Here is an 18,173-nt window from a genome sequence, read left to right as displayed (position 1 = left end):
TCAATTTTCGCTCCTTTCGATTGGCCAATTCTCACCGATGCCTTTCCTCGCCACCTTGCTCAACCTCCCCAACAAATCCTCTCTCGCAACTCCCTCCCACTACTCCGTCTTTCACTCCACGGCCTCCCTCAACCCCAGAAACATCCTTCCGTCCAATGGGGAGTTCCCAGAGTCTCTCTCCAGGAGCTGAGTCCCCCCGCGGGTCATCTATCTTCCCTCCCACCCACCCGCCCGCTAGACTGGCTGCCCATCCCTTCCCCCCGGAACCACACTCCATGCCACTAAATCTAGCGCGGGGAAGAGGAGCGTGTGTTATGAGGTCTCGGAGCCACTATAGAGGGTCCAAATGCGTGAGAGATGTGAATTGAATGGAGTCATTGGTCCATCGGGCATTAATACTTTTTGGTATAGGTGCGTGGGAGAGGTGGAGAACGAGAGATGGGCCAGAGAGGAAATGGGAAAAGCGACAGAGGAATTTGAGAATGGCTAAAAATATCAGACCGACGAGACCTCAGAGCTCAGATCGGATTGATTTTTGAGAAATCCATAAGTTCATGGATCAAGCAGGTCTCAAATTAAATGAGCGTTTTCCTAAGAAAGCTATAAAATGTTCTAATGGCTAAAATAAACTGATATTAACAAAGCCCGTACACTTCCTATATGAATGATTGAAACCCTTCGATAATGATCCACGAAAGTAAAACTACAATATGAAAGTGCGCCCTGATGGAAATATGAATGTTTATTGAGTATTTTCAATTGTCATTTACCGATAGATAGATTAAAGAGTCAGTTTGATGCCAAACCATTTCAAAACGTGTTATCATTGAAGATATTTTGAATATTCTATGATTTTTTAAATTACTAAAGCTCTTCGAATGAGATGAAGAACAGTTGAATCACCTCACTGAACGAGATAGAGTAGTTCATAAAACTTAGCAGAAATATTTCATGCTGGAAGGGTTTAAAAATTATTAGCGTTGCAATTTCCATTCACAACTATGAATATATTTTGATGAAATATATAAATCACAGTTTTGCTATATTTCTCTTAAAAATAGCATCGATTGTTATTAATAATCCCGCCGTCATGACGTTAGACATCAGTCATCAGGCAGTAATCAGAAATTACCACTAGTCACTGGCATTAACATGAAAATTGGAGTATATAAGCAATTCCAGATAATAGTTCAAAACTAGGGAGGTATTTTGTTATATAATTACAATTTGAGCATAAAAACTCACACTGAATCGAGTAATATCATAGAAATAAGAAAGACTTCTTCATGGGACTTGAAATCTATCTGTTACTGAATATTTAAGCCGGTACTAATGGCAAAGGATAAAGTAAAAAGCAGGAATAGGAAGAATAAAGTGTAAATAATGCGAATCACTCAATGCATGATAAATCTAATGTCTCACCAAGTGCTACGTTTCCCACCACCAAGAGGCATTTCTCCCGGAGTCACGTCCATTCCCACCGCCATTCTTTCACTCTCTCTCCCTCCGCTCCTTTTCACTTGGCTGCTTTTGTTGTCGATTCTCTTCCCCCACGCCCCCATCGGTCCCTCCTCCTCGATTCATGTATTCTGCATGCGCGTTCCTGCCCCGCACCCGAGCGCTGCATAAGGTATCGCCTCGAAGCCCACCGCCGCTCCTTTCAGCCCTCAAGATTAACTCTCCCCAAAACCCAAGTCCTCGTCGTCCCAATATCCCTCGGCCTGATTTCAGCCCAGCCGTCTCCCTCCCACCCTCCCACCCCAGTAGCACAGTCTCTTCATCTCTCTTTTATGCGCTCCTTTCCTCACCCTGCACCTCTGCGTGCCCCTTCGAGGGGATCTTCGTGCGCTACGGCACCAATCCACTTCGTATTCCCCACCGACGGATTTATTGTAACCATTCGCAGCAATAATATTCGCGAAGGCACGCATGCCAATCTATACATCTTCTTCATTCAAATCTCCAGGTCTCGTTATTTTTTACCAAGCCTAAGCGTTATGCCCTGCTTGGAAAACTTGCTGAATTTCAGAGAAATAGTCCTTTAAAAACATCTGAATAAGAGAAAAAAAGGCTTAGTAATCACGAATTCTCTCCCGTCTTTATTCAACTTTAAGATAATTAACCTTCTTAAAGGTTATCATTACGGCTCAACGGTGTAGGTGGCAACGAGCTGATTCTAAAGTTACCATTTACATAAAAACATTTATGTAAACGGCTTTCATAAACGTCTCTGGAATATTATTTTTCATCAAGACATGGATTTATTTAAAGAAATGATTGCGCAGCTTCAAGTTCAAATTTATTGCTGTAACTCTGGAACTCTACATTAGGGAGCTCCAAGTTATACAATACGAGTATTGTGATAGGTCTAATACAACTTTACGAATCAAAATTCTTTTAACTGACTGTATTCATTACTCCTTCATGTTATTCGAGTGATATTAAGTTTGGATCGTACCCCGGGCATGCTGAATAAGACGATTTAAATAGTTAAAGAGGTGATTCTAATTCCGTTGGAGGGGCTAGATATGCAAATAAAATAAATTAATATATTATAAAAACGATATTTAAAACGGCCTACTACCTTCCGAATTAAATTTGTAAGTAGGCATTACCATATCCCTGGAGTTTGCGCAGAGCGCTCCGAAATTGTTCGTCGGACTGGATATGGCCTTCGTCTGGATTCCCGGGGTAAATATTGCCCCGTTAGACCTTCCCTCCTGCTACCACGCATCCTTCCAAATTCACCCCGAACCACTTCCCACCCACCCACCACCCGCCCATCCCCTATTCACTCTCCTCTCCCTTTCTCATTTACTCACCCCAGCGCTCCTCGCATGCTTCAATCCGGCGCACCCCTCTCCCACGCACAGGGTGCTATCTCCCCCCCGCCCTGCCTCTCTCCTCCCCCGTGATTCTCGTTTCTCTTCGCAATGTATTCTTTCGTTTTTTATACCCTCTCCGCTTCTCTTCTCACTCTCTTTCCACTCTTTTTTCTCCTCTCTCTCTCTCTTTCTTTCTCTCTCGAAACACTTCGCCTCAGTTTTCCTTTCTATCAATCACCCTTGCTTTCCTTTCCCTTAAACCTGCATTTCCCTGATATCTCTCTTCGCCTCGCCTTTTGGAACTGTGAATAAGGTCTCCCACGCTCGACCCACAAAATCTCCCGAAGCTCTCTCTGTAATGCTTGCCTTGACAAACGTCTGCATTTGCTCGCCTGATCCCTTGGACCCCACCAATCGATATGCCTGTAGCTCACAGTGCACACAGCTTATTGAAAAATATTCAAGCGAGCATATTCGATAAGCACGAGAATTGATTTATCCCTTTTCGATTTGCAGAGACGCAGCCGAGAAGTAGGTATACCAATAAATGATCATTTCAAACGTACGAAATTATTGATGCCAGAATATGGAGAAATCGGATACCGACTAATCAGGTGGGTGTGTTGATTCCACTTTCTAATGGCACACCGGATGCCTCCTTGACTTCTTTCCTGCTGCGGATTGTGCATGGGAGTTGTGTATTCAAAGCTGGTTAACGTATATTCCGGTCAATATTATCATATTGACAGTCATTTTTGCAATTGAAACACATTTACCAAAAGTTAGTTTTTATTTTATTATTTTTTTATAAAACTACCATATGACACTTTTATCTCGTCCATGTGATCCGTACAATTTTACCTTAAGAATTATTTGCTTGGTTGGTTGAGGATTTATATTTAAATCTCACAGAAGTTAGTAGGTTATATTGCATTCAACATGCTCAAATAATATATGATAACTGAGTAATTAGTCTTTTACTATAAATAATAACTGAGTAATTAGTCTTTTTGTGGGTACTCGTACATAGGTCTCAGCTCCAATGCTGATTGTAGATAGAATCATATATATATATATATATATATATATATATATATATATATATATATACATATATATACATATATATGTGTATATATATATATATATATATATATATATATATATATATATATATATATATATATATATATATATATATATATATATATATGCACACATACATATATGATTTCGTCGAAGCAACACGGAAGTGTTAAATAACAAACTTTGACAGCAACAAACAATATAAGAACACAAAAAGATCACTCACACGTTATTTCTTGATCATGTCGATGGAATTCAGCTCCATTTTCATCGAAAGAAATAGAAGTAATATATATATATATATATATATATATATATATATATATATATATATATATACACACACATATAAAGAAATTTTCGGGAGCTAAAAGAGTAACTTTGACTCATTGCGGGAAAGCTATATATTCTTCGTCTGTATAGACATTCCTACTAATTAAATTGGGAGCTATAGAAATCCTCTCGAAGACAAAATTAGTTGCATACGGCAAATGTGCTGAATAATTTAACTCTGGTTACCGCCGCTCTGATTTGCAGGCATTACATCAGCTGCTACGAAAAAAATCAATATTTACTCTTAGATATCGTTGGTGAAAGCCTCAATAGTTTGGCATCCTTGCCTTTGTCTGGTGAAAGCGAGAAAGGCCTAGAATAGATTACTGCACCTTTCCACTTCATATGTCTCCATAAAGGTGATGGCAATAGTAGACTCTACATTGACCTTTTGATGCATTATCGCGCAAATATTGAAATTAAAGACTACAAAGACTTGATAGATACACCCAAAGGCTCCAAGATAAATATTTTCTGTAATTCGTTAGCCTCAAAATAACTGCAGGGTTTTATACGAGGTTTTTTGAAGTGAGATAAGGAAATAACAATTCTGGATTCTATGATGAAGGGCTTAGAAGAATGGTGGCAAACATGAGAGATCAGTTTCAAGATGAGCGGAATACGTGAGGAGATATGCCTTTCTCGGGATGAAGGTGATCATTGAAATATAGCCAAATAGTTCCCTTGTAAGGAGCTAAGTATTTATTTGTCTTCGTGAACCCTGAAGATATTTCCATTTTTGAAAGAGATAATGAACAATTCAAGTAAGTGCAGGTACCTATAGAATAGATTTATTCTATGTTTTTTCAACTTCTCTACGGGAATGAATTCACTTGTGTGATGTGATAAGAGCATTAAAGCTACATAGGTTTTTATAATTTGATGAGAGAGTTGAAATGTTTAGGGCAAATATTTATCGAACAGAATGACATCTAAATCCTTCTAAGCTTTACCTGAGGAAGTGACAGTTAATTGCAAACAGAAGGAAGTCCTTTAAACTGCTGTAATACATTTAACATTTACTTAAGACGAGTAAATAATATGGAAACTCGAGGCAAAGTTTAATTTTTGGCTGAGAGAAAATCAACGTTAATTTTAGACGTACAGACATATAGCTGAGAGTAAAGACAAACATTAAAATTTCACTGACAGAGACGATAATTTTATGAAGCATAAACTTCAACATGAATACATTAATGTATAAATTTCATTATTAATGTAATTAACTCTTCGTATTCTTTCTCAGACCTTGTCGGTTTATAAGGAAATGCCCGCTATAGAAAAAAAGGCAAATGGTTTAACATTAATATAGGACTAGAAAATGCCAGGTGAGATTCGAATAGGGAGTCATCATGCACCCACAAGGAAATAAAAAGTGCTCAGTAAGGATTGGATACGGAAAGTTGAAAAGTTCAATGAATAAAGCTCAAATGAAGGCCTTGCCAAATCACGCGAAATCTTTTGTCAACATGGCTATATATCTTTGGCTTTGGTCATATGCATTTGCATCACAAAATCATTCTACCGATTTAATTATTTAAGAATTTATGTCAATGCGGTTAAAAAGTTTTGTCACAGCGGATAAGTGTAATTTTACGGCAGTATTGGTTTTCCCAAAGGTTCTAGAGGAAATGAAAAGTCGGTGATCGATCAGGAATATCTAAAGCCAATGCGTATCTTGAAAGGTTAGGGAACCATGATAATTTTGGAGGCATGAACATTTTTGGTAAATAATAGCCTATTAATCCAAACTTATAAATACCAAATAGGTATAGGAAAAAGTTAGATCTATCCAGAGATGATTTATCACTAAAACATTAGAATTATTTGATTACTTTATTATATGAGCATAACAGTGAGCTAATTAGAAACTATTGTTTAACGATTGGGGAGTTTGTCTGTTTCAAGTTTACCAGCCCCAATTATTTACTAAAGAGTAAATCGATCATGTATTTCATTAATATTTCTACCGAAACGTTACCTATGGTGGATGCTACAGGATGTCATATAAAGTATTCGCATGGTTTCTGATGAACCTGGCATCCCAAAAAGTAATGTTCATCGACTTGTGAGTGAAGAAATGGGCATGGGAAAACTGCGTGCGAAATCGGTGCCGCGAGTGCTCTTCTGAGTAATGGAATAACGGACTATCTGACCTGGCACAACATGAAAACCCTGCATCAGCCATCCTACAGCCCTGAAGTTGCCTCACCATACGTCTTCCTCTTCCCCTGCCTAAATCCCAAACTACTTCGGTGGAAGCTTTAAAATAGCCCGTGACGAAGTACATAGTTTAAAGGCATTCCAGGCGCCGCCTTCCAGAAGGCGTACGAGGCGTGTAAAACCCGCAGGCAGCGTTGTGTGGGTGCAAAAGGGTGCTATCCCGAAGACTTTTGAGTGTGTGTATCAAATCCACCAATAAGTATTTTTCAATCGACTCATTCCTGCTACTTTTGGGACAAAAAATGTGTACAGTGTTTTTGTATCTGTGTATATCTGTGTAGTTTGTGTAGTGGGCGTGGTTGTATATATATACCCTCCCATGGACTACAACCTACATCTACATCTACATCAATACCCTGCGAGCCACCAAAAAGGTGTGAGGCAGGGGGGCAGGGGGGAGACAACCTTGACGTGGTGGAAGGTATTGTGCGTTCCGATGACCTGCAGAGCTATGCTGGGGGGATAAATGACAATTGCTCCTCGTAGGGTCACCCATGCCAAATAGGTCTAGGGTTAGGAGCCAGACGAAAGGTAGTCCACGCAGCGTCTGTTCCTCAGTGAGGCAGCTGCAAATGTGTCTGACCCCAGTGAGGTAGCTATTGACTAATGGCGTCACGTTAAAAACACTATTGAAGAGGGAAACAAGAATCCACCTCAGTTATTATCCCCAAGAAATTTATTATGGGCAGCATAGAGAAAATTAGTCCTGGCAACTATGGTGGAAGACACATGTGGGATGATATGGAAAGTTTGCAGAGGAAGGGTGAAATTGGTGCGCTATACGGCAAAGTTTAATTACTATCGGGAAGTAAGAAGGGAAGATCCGTTCCAACAATTAGAAATAAGGCGGGTAAGATAATAGTTAAACAGAAGAACAGTATGGTAAATACCTTAGGCCAACAAGGTTAGACATAGAAAAGGAGGTTGACGTAAATGAAGACAGCTTAGGTCCAGGCATACCCGACGATGAGATAGAAAGGGCATTAAGGAAAATGAAACTAAATAAGGCCGTGGGGGTGGATAGCATTCCTACGGAACTACTGAAATGTTTAGGAACGTGAGGCAGGAAGGCCTTATGGACTGATTCGTAGTATCTATGAGGAAAGGGTCCGGCTGGAAGACTTTGTGAGATCAGTGGTAGTTCCTATTCCAAAATATGTAAAGGCTACATCATTTGAGGACTAGTGAACAATAAGTTTGATATCCCACGCAGCTAAAGTTGTTCTCAGGATCATATACAAAAGGATAGAGAGTAGGGCAAAGGATTACTAAGGGGATAATCAGTTTGGGTTTAGGAAGGGGAGAGGCACGCGTGATGCCATTGCAGTAATGAGATTATTAATCGAGAGGAATATAGAACACAACCAGGAGGTATTTGCCTGTTTTGCAGATTTCGAAAAAGCGTTTGACAGAGTGAATTGGGAAAAACTAATGAGTATTTTGCAGAAAATAGGAATAGATTGGAGGGAAAGGAGGCTAATCCGCAACCTGTACATGTCTCAGACTGCTCAGGTGCGGGTGGGAAACGGGGAGTCCGGATGGGCAGCATTACGAAAAGGTGTAAGGCATGGTTTCCCATTATCACTGGTGCTGTTCAAGGAGGTAGGAATGAAAGTCGGAGGGGAAATCGTAAAATCAGGTTTGCTGATGACTCTAGTTTGCTGGTTGGCTAACAGGCTGCAAGCATTTCTGAATTGGAAATTCAGTGCGAAATATATGGGATAATATCCAACATAAAGAAAGCAAAGCTTATGCAATATTCTTGATAGAAAACAGCAAAGCTAAACATTAAAATGGATGGACAAAAACTAGAGCAGGTAGAACAGTTTACGTATCTCGGAAGTGTTTTGGACCAACACGGTCAAAGTAGCAGCATACATATACATACGACATAATTGCTTGCAACACATAACGAAAGCGTCAAGCACAACAGGTTACAGTGCTAATTATTCTATTACTCCTTATTTCGTCTTCGTGGGTCATTTGGTAGGCTAGTTCTATTTCATTTAACTAGCTCAGTTAATTTTCTAATGCGCAATGTTATACTTTTTTTACATGATTTTGTGTTTCGCGTGGGCCTTTCTTCAACCTCATGCTTCAAGCGTTGAGAATGCTCAAACGGTCTGTCCGCCTCACTCCCCCGACCGCATCGTCTCTCTCCCTAACCGCTTCCTTCCAACACCACTCCTCCCGTTTCCCTCACCGTTCCTCGCTCCCTCTCCCCCGCCGCTGCTTTCGGAACCAAACACCCAAAACGTAAATGCCATTCGTGTAGGTATGCTAATTTGCGGGATGCCGAGGGGGTATGAAAATTACGCCTCCGTCTTCCACCGGCCCTGAGGATCCACCACCGTTGCCAGCCTTCCCTCTCGCACACGCGGTGGGTGCCCTCATCGCCTTCCGCCACCGTGGAAGTCCGGCTACTTTCGAAAAATAAAAGCCGACAGCGTCACATTTTTCGACTCCCACCTCACCTCGTCCGCGTTTTATGGGCTTTTTCATCTTGACTACAAACTGTTTAATGGATTTCAATTTGATGTGCCATGTTTTCCTGACGGAAAAATATTGCCATCGACTAAATACAATTTGTTATTCATTATTGCGGCGAAGCAGAAATATTACCTCCTTAGCGTATTCAAATGATATACATAAATAAGTAGGGATAAGAATTATTCACATATTTGACCCTTCTCATTTACCAGTTGGTAAAATAAACAATTTCGACATGGAAAATTATATTTACACACAATACAGTCCAGAGGATATGTCGGACACGGAGGCCAATTTCCAAAGCTATTCTCCTGTTGCTGTCTTTTTCTCGTATGACCGAATAAATATCATACCATCAGCCGTTATAAATGGCTTTGATAAGGAGTACTTACTCTTAAAAACTATATCTCACTTCATTAGTATTTTTCACAATCTCTCTTCTTATTTATCTCACATAATACTGAGAGATTGTTAATTAGATATTGTGGTATATTTTTTCCCATTGCCAATGCGTAAAATGGAAAATAATTATGTCCAACGATTGATTTAATAAAGGTGAATTAGTGTACAATAGCAAAATAAATCTTATCAAGTGGAAAATTGCTACTATCCGTTTTTATGGTGAATAATGGTAGACTTTATCCCTGAAATTTAGCCCATCGTTCACATGGTTTCAGTATTTTTGCATATTTTTCAGGATACTTGTACTTGTATACAGCCGATGAAGTTGATTGAGAGAGTAAACATTTTTCGCCTTAACTAACTTGTCTATCATGGAGGAAAGATTTAAATCCTGCATTTGAATTATGACTCCGTGTTCGGTACATCTTATCTAAGGCCTCAATCACAAAAATGCTTTTCTCATACAATTAATTATGCAGTATTTTTTGTTTCTTTTCTCTAGTGCATGTAAATAGAGCTCTTTTTGAAATTAATTATTTGAAATTTCTTCGTATAGCTCAATTTTAATATGGGGGTTAGATACTAAAAGTTACCTAGCTATAGCCTTGGCACGAGTCACACAAAAATATTCATACAGCGTATTTAATTATGAAATTAATTATTTGCAAAGAACGGAATCTGACAACGAGTGTTTAACGCAAGCTTAGATATTCAGTCTATATTTTGTAATAATTTCAATGATATCGGAGGAAAATATTTACATGTTTACCAGGCTTCAAAGAAAATAGCGTTGATAAATGCTTTTTCAAATCCATAGAGCGTTCAATTCCATAACTCTGTAACGCACATAAATAAATTCAATCAGTTCCCTTGCATGCATTTCACGATTATTTTTTGATTTTGACATAAATGAAAGAGGAATTTAAATGTACAAATATAAAATACATTAATTATTGAAGATTTCACGAATATATAAAATAAATTAATAAAATAACGCAAATAAATATAGTAGTGACTTTCGAGAATAGAAGCCTTAGAGTAAGATGCCCTTCTTTATACACAACTCACAAAATGTAAGAGATTCTACGGGAGAATTAACACAAAAAACTTAGGACTCACCCAAGTGATGCTTTAAGTTTTCCACTTAGGGGATGAGGGCCTTGGGATACTGGTGCCCTCCACACATAGCGAAAGTCCATTTACGTGACTGAAAAATTTTATACCCTAGTTCTATGTATTCCGATCACATCCGACTTTTCTCTCGATTCTTGACATCAGTTGAAAAAAAATCATCGCCTATGAACGCGTTTCACTATAATCCATTCTCTCGCATCAAAACCTCTTAGCTTCGCTCACTCTCCATCCATGCTTCCATTCATCTTCATCTCTCTCACACTACTCAGCTTATCATACTCTCAGCCACTTTCTTTCGTTCTTTCCCTTCCACCATGCCAACCATCACCGCTGAATCAATATCTATTCCTATTCACTCCTTTTCACGTTGAGGTTTCCACTTCTTTCCTAATATTTCATTTCGATCCTCAGTACGCCCAAAATCTCATTTTATTTAATTCTATTTCAATATACTATATTTTCCAATTCTCCATTGAATCGACGGTAAAATTTCCAATTTATTAGCTCCTCCTCTACAATCCTCCTCCCTATATATTTTACATATAGAACCCTCCTATATTTGGATGAAGAATTTCACCCAAGGTTTCATGAGCGAACTAAAAATGAATGATTTTCTCATGGCAGAGATTGAAAACGAAAAAATAAACTTCCGTATAAATTTCACTCCCGAATAAATGTTATGGTTATTAAATAAGAATATTTGTTTTGAAATTTCACCACTTCATTGTATTCCCATTTAGACGTCTTCATAAATCCTTCCCACCGTACCTCTATAGTACGACATATAGACAGTACGAATGGTACGGCGTTGCGGAAAGACACGGGAAAAAGTAGTCCTGGAGAATTATGATTTTTAAAATAATTTTTTTAAAACTACCATGGCTCAGATTCAGATCTTTTCAGCTATGTCATCCATTGTTATGGTCATTTGTAATCATTCATGTGGCCTAATTCATTCAAAAAACAAATCATCTTTTCAAATACAAACGTGTGCTCATAAACGGAAACGATAGTACATGTGAATACTTTAAAGGCAGCGCTACCTCAAAGATAATTATCAGCAGATAAAGGAGAAGGAGAGTACAAACGGAATGGCTGATAGCAGCGTGCGATGCTGGGAAGTGGTCTGCCGGTGGGTGGCTGCACGAGTAGTCGGATGGGCAGCCAGATGAGAGCGAGGGCCCGGGGTGCATCATTCAAGGAGTTGGCCGGCAAAGACTTCGCGGCCCTCCTCCCGGCTTTATTTGGCTCGTCGAGCGTCCGCGATGTAACGACTCAGACAATGTCAGCGCTCAAACGGAAACCCGTACGGCATCGTCGTCTTTGCATGCCTCTCTACTCACATGCCTCCAGCCCATCGAGCGCAGTTTCCGCCACGTACATATCCTCAGTGTTCCACCTACGCCCGAGCCTTTCCCTGCACGAGAAGTACTTAGGGGCCCACGGTCGGGAGGTACAAGGAATCAATCGATAGTTGCCACCTCTATAATTTGTTAAATTTTCTGAAGCTCAGATCACCACATTTAAATGCTTTTAACTGAAAATCGACTATTTTATCCCATGGGACCCACTTCTATATAATTGTAATATCGTTGTCATCAGCAAATTTTTAGTGACAAAAATGATCACTAAGAAAAATTTTTAATTGTGTATCTAACCACTCAAGTATCGAATAACTGTTTCCATCGAGGGTGACAAAAATCACCCAGCGCATAGCATTTTTTGAATGTGTAAGAAATTCTACACAATCCCGAGTAAAAGACGTTCCGGCAGTAAATCGGTATAACGCTGCGAAAAAAATACTCACGTTAATCGCGGTCGACGATACTGCGCCACAGTGTCCGTCATTTGTTTTGGGAAACGCCGTTGGATGGTGGGCGGGTGATTCACGGCCGCGCTAGAGCAAACAGCGTTCGGTAAATCGCCGTAAAGAGTGATTCTATGAGCCACCCTAGAAACTTTCCCATGGGTTCGGAAAGCGTATCGGACCATCGAAAATCAGCTTATGGCCACGTTAGAAGCCGCTGGGGTAAGGCAACGGTTTTATGGCCGCCGAATCGTAACTCAGTGCTAGCCTGAATTGGAAAAAATAGAGAGTCAACAGCGAGGAATATTAATGATCGACATGAGTTGAATTTTACCCAGAGCATACACGATAGTCGGGAGGGAACATTGCCGCTATACGCTCTAAAGAGATCTCCCGGAGTGTTCTTGGAAACAATAGCAAGTTTATTACTCAACAGCATATACCAATTAATTTCATTTGACTTCGCACGTAACACTTTTGTTGGTGGGTATCTTCCAAAAGGTTTATGTAACAGTGGGATCTATAACTATTTTAGCAACTAGAGTAGTAAACACACATTCTATCAAATTCTGATTCCATTAAATAATCTTTAATCCTATAATATTCTTTTATTTTCCCAGGGGGGTAACTTTCCTCAATAAAAAATGTAATATATAAGAGTTACATAGATATCGGCACTGTCTCTTTCGTAGAAATGATTAAGTTTATCAATTGTTCAATCATATACTTTCCATATTTTATATTCTCATTAATTTATGTAGCAAAAACTTCGGCGCGATTGGTCTTCAGCAATTACTCGTACATATTTATTCACGCATTGTTTTCATACGCGTACCAGCTCCATGTTATCCACTGAAGGTTATGTTTCCCTAATTGTTAAACAAAGACGGTTTATGAGCAATTAATCCTTATTAAAACTATTTATGAAGGTTCGTGATATGATATTTACAAGGTCAAAAAGGTCGCTTGTCTTTCAAAATCAATCAGTTTTGCCCTTTAAATAAAACCAAAGCAAACTATTTAAGACTATAATGAAATGCGATCTATGCATACGCATCGCCTCATTAGCACACCAGTTGCTGGTGCTTTAATCACTGAATGGGGTATAGTCGGCACCAGGGATGCCATTAATCAGCTATTCGATATTATCGATTTGTAGATAGTTACAGCGAAGAACCAACCCGTCACATTGGCAAAGCTAACATCATCTACAACTACTCTTCATACGCGGCCACTTAAAAATTCTTTAGTCTAACCTAGGGTTTACTTATCTAGGCTTAGGATTAATGGATTTGTGAGCAGCTTGCTATTAGTAACCTTTGAAAGCTTTTTTTAATCCTAGAAAGAAGATATCCACTGTAGCAATCTTTTCAATGAAAATGAAAAATATCATGAATGAAAGGTGCATGTCGTATCACCAATAAACCCTGGCTATGGAGATGAATCACTATTGAGCTAAATATTATGTATGCCATGACCTTGCATCATGCGATTTTTAGGAAGATAAGTCTGCTACTCTTTGTTAATTTTTAATTTCGACCATTAGACGAAGAAAATGTTAATTCGATAATAATTTAGCGAAAAGGATTAGAAAAAGGAATTTGACATGTCGGTCCTTTCTGAACCAGTGGTTACTCTTGAAAATGTATCATTTTTGAATGACACACTTGTTGTCCTACTTACCTGAACCTCTCTGAAGTGGTAATAAATACTTTTGGATCCGTGTTTACGTATTCAGAAAATTTGTTTCATTAGAATTCCCTTTTCCTTTTTTTGAAAACGCTTCCTCAACATTTGAATTAGGTATCTTATAAGCGTGAATGAATCCATTTTGTCCGAGGTTAGAAACATTTTTCCGTGTATTTTTCACCTTGATATGACAGAGTCTGGGTCATTTTAAATGTTTTCGCACTTCAGTTTCGTACCAAATAGGTTCCGTGTTATTTTTTATAAATTTACTTGGAATGAATTCAATGACTGCTGATCACGTTATTTCGAGGTTGCAATTCCACGTATCCTCAGATTGCTCGTGTTTGATCAAATTTTCAATACTAACAAATTGAATTTGTGACAAGCCTTTTAAGCCATTTAAATCACCTATTTTAAACGAGTACATTTTTCGTAAAAAAATTACGTCTGGTTTCTCTTAGGAAATGTTTAATTCTAATTACTCGGTAATCAGGAATTCCTTTGAGAATTTCCACATTTAAGACTTTTAAGCTGCGTCTGTTGCTAATGGATCATGAATTTTTAAGTCCCTAGCTGGTGAGTTGAAAAGTTGATGCATGGAGCTCGACATAAAAGAAACTCGCAGGCACATAAGTGTATTATCCCCAGTTTGTCAAAACTCTCAAAACATTAGATGGCACGTTGCGATCTCCACATATTACTTTGTTTTAGATCAAGAAACAATTTTTAGCAAATCCACCTGGAAGTCCGGAAAATGAACCTAGGTTTTTCATGCAGAACTTTTAATTTGAAACCATAATATTTTTTAAACCTATCCCATTTCACTTAAAGTTAAAATTTATGGCAATGAGCAGTTATGGTATCCATTGATTTCCACATTTTTCGGGCTGCGTCCGCGTATGTCGTTTAAATGCACAACAGTTTCGCCAGCTATCCTGCTGGCGTCCTCAGGTCAAGGATGAAAAGAAGCTTGTTGTCCCGTCTTATATAGGGAAAATCCGGCGCCAATACCGGGAAATTTCTTGGCCAATCAGGGAACGTCCTCAAAAATGTGGAAATCACCTACTCATCGCCGCGGAAACCTGCGAACGAACATGGTATCCATTATTTACCTACACTTGACTGAAACTCTAATCTACGGATGCCCTGCACACCTCGAACATACTGTCTATCTACTACAAGCATGGTACCCATGATATGTAGTAATCACCAAAGCATTTCAGAGGGTTCCAATACGATTTGCGGATTGTTGCATCGCAATGATTGGACCCCGAGCACTTCTCGTAAACCCTGCCGCTTGTTGCATTCGGGTGTACCAGTGCAGCTCTACTGAGTTTTCACTTTTTACGTCTAACACTTCATCCTTTTCAAGAAAAAGAACCTTTCCTTCATTCTTTAATCGAAGCTCTGTCTAAATACCCTCCAACGCTACGATACGATCCTGTAGAGCAGCACATTCACCCACACAGTCTAGTTTTTGCCAGAGGACCAATCAGAGGTCATCTTAATTTTATCAAACTTGCCAAATCGTTAAGCTAAAGTTCAGTTCAATCCCAGAAAATTCAATATATTATAAACACCTTAAGCTCCATGACCTTTAAACTAATGAAGCAAAAGGCTTATGTAAATAATAAATATCGATCAGAGATACACCATATATGTTCATTAAAGCAAAGGCGTAACAACTCGTTTATAGCGTCCAAAAATTATACAATTTATCAGGGCAGATATAAAATAGGAAATAAGACTACGAAGCCACAAAAAGGTTTTGAGAAAGTTTGATGATGTACTGTAAAACTGATAAAGTATTGTATAAGCAGCAACTGCGAGTCGCAGGCAAAGAGTGTCAAAAACGATTTCACAGAAGATTGCTGGCAAATGTCCTTTCACTCAGGCTGCCAGAATAGAAGTAATTAAGGCCATTGCTAATAAAATATTTGATATCAACCTGAAGAAGTGCATACTCTAAGTTAAAGGTAAAGCTGATCAGAGCATGCAACCCTCACCGCTAAGCGTTTAAAATTCAACTCCTAACAGACTCTGCAGTGCTTGAAGGCATTGCCATTGGAAAGATTCCATGAGTATGGACTAAATAGCTCACTGATAGTAAAAACATAAATAGAGCTCTGGAATCAAACGCCTTGATGTCAATTTAACATTAATCAGCAGAATGGAATAGTTAAGAAGAAAATTACATATAAGAAGACATTAAGCATGTATGTTGCGAGAAAAATCCCTTGAAGAAATTAACCCTCCTTTAGGATTAGGGTAGCAGCTAAAATAATTTGTTACATTTATTAAATGCAAAAGTAATACATCCCAAATGATAATAATTAATCGACCATAATTAATGGATTTCTCTTTGGTGAATGAAAGTAATTTAAGTAGGCTAATATTTTGGGATTTAAAAATAATAAAAATTGTTATTTTCCGCATTGCTTTACTGGGCAAAACGCGTTTCAATTCCAGCCAAAAAATAACTCTGGCATTACCATTTTTATTATCTTTGAATATCTCCCATAGTCCGTTGGACTAAGCTCTCCTCTTAAGCCTATCCCCCCAGTGATCTCTGCGACAGTGTTTATTTCTTCACTCTTTCCTTCCGCCATTATTCGTCCGTAATTTGAATTCAAATTCTTCCGATATGGTTTTTGCCATTCACTATTAAATTCGCAGTTAGCATTAGAAAGACCAACATATAACCATCAAAATATCACAATATTCACGTAACATAATTGCAGGGCTGTATTTCTTTTCGAAATCTTTGAAACTTCATCACTAGCCACCTGATCTCCCCTTTGGATATAATCGTTCTTCCAGTGCACTAAAATTCCACTTCAAAAATATACAATGTTTCGTTGCCATCAGCCATGATTGAAAAAGTTGTAAGCTATTATAATAGTAATGATAAATCGGCTTTATTCGGGCAATATTGAGAATATGGCAGTCCCTTCATCCATCTAGCCTACATAAATACGTAAAATGTAAATGATTCGATTAATTTCTTTCAATTTGCAAGATTATTTCTGCACGGCTATTGGAGTTTCACTTTCGTAGAATGATTCCCAGGCTGGATTTCGTCTCTTAAATTACTCTTTACAAAGGTCACAATGTTTTTTTCTCAATTTCATTTGGTTTCCTTTTTTCCGTTCCTTGGGCGACGATATATAGAATTTTATCACCTCCTAGGGAAATGAACCCATAAACCTTTTTCTGGAGGATCAAAAAATCAAAGGAGGATCTGTAAAGGAATGGTTTTCCCCTAGCCGCCGAGTTAGAAAATACTGTGTTAATGTGTTTTTCCACTCGGAATATTGCAATAGGGGCTTCAATGAACGGATGGAATAGCATAACGAAAACTGCTGAGATAACGATGGCTCGAAAAAATATATGATTTTTATCTATTTTTTCTGAGGGACTTTATCTCGATTATAGAGGTGATGAAGTTAATGGCCCCTGGGGTAGATGGTACCATTCCGTCCTTCATATCATTCAATTTTACTAGCCTTCACTTGATGTCACACCTTTTAAAATTACATTTTCTTTATGATCTTTTAAGCTGCCTGTACCATGCTGTCAATAAATTTCCAATTTTTACCACATTTATGGCACATTTTGTTTATTCGAGGCGATGCTTAAAAGTATATAATTATCTAATAATCATGTATACTTTTGAAATCTTACCATATATAAGCTAAATATTCTACAGATAGTGCGATTAGCAGTTGATTTCAGAAATATAAGCCTTAAATTATACTAAAATATTTTGAGAGTATTACTCACAGTTTGTGTAACTACAAAATATTAACTATGCTCTAAGCACAGTGAACATAACAATCACAAAAATCCGAATACATAAACGTGATATGGGTTTCCAATGTGCATTTCCACAAGTCATATTCAACTGCGCGCTAAATAATATTTCATAAGAAATATAAAGAGCCTGTACAGTAAGCCAAAAATTTCACAAATTAAACCGATGTTTTGAAGAGTCTAAGCATACCTTCATTAACTATATAGAATGATATTAATAAGAAAAATTCACAGGTAGTATGTGTAATTCGGCTACAAATGATTATGGAAAAGGCGTCAGAATAGGAAAAAATTGGTGGGTATTGTGAAATTCTATGAACTATAGTCATGCACAAGTGAAAACAATGACATTAATCAGAGGTAACAAAACT

Source organism: Hetaerina americana, unplaced genomic scaffold (assembly GCF_022747635.1).
Source record: "Hetaerina americana unplaced genomic scaffold, ioHetAmer1.1.p SCAF_14, whole genome shotgun sequence".
In the NCBI taxonomy this organism is placed as follows: domain Eukaryota; kingdom Metazoa; phylum Arthropoda; class Insecta; order Odonata; family Calopterygidae; genus Hetaerina; species Hetaerina americana.
The sequence above is the reverse complement of the archived record's forward strand: the minus strand, read 5'-3'. Positions refer to the sequence as shown.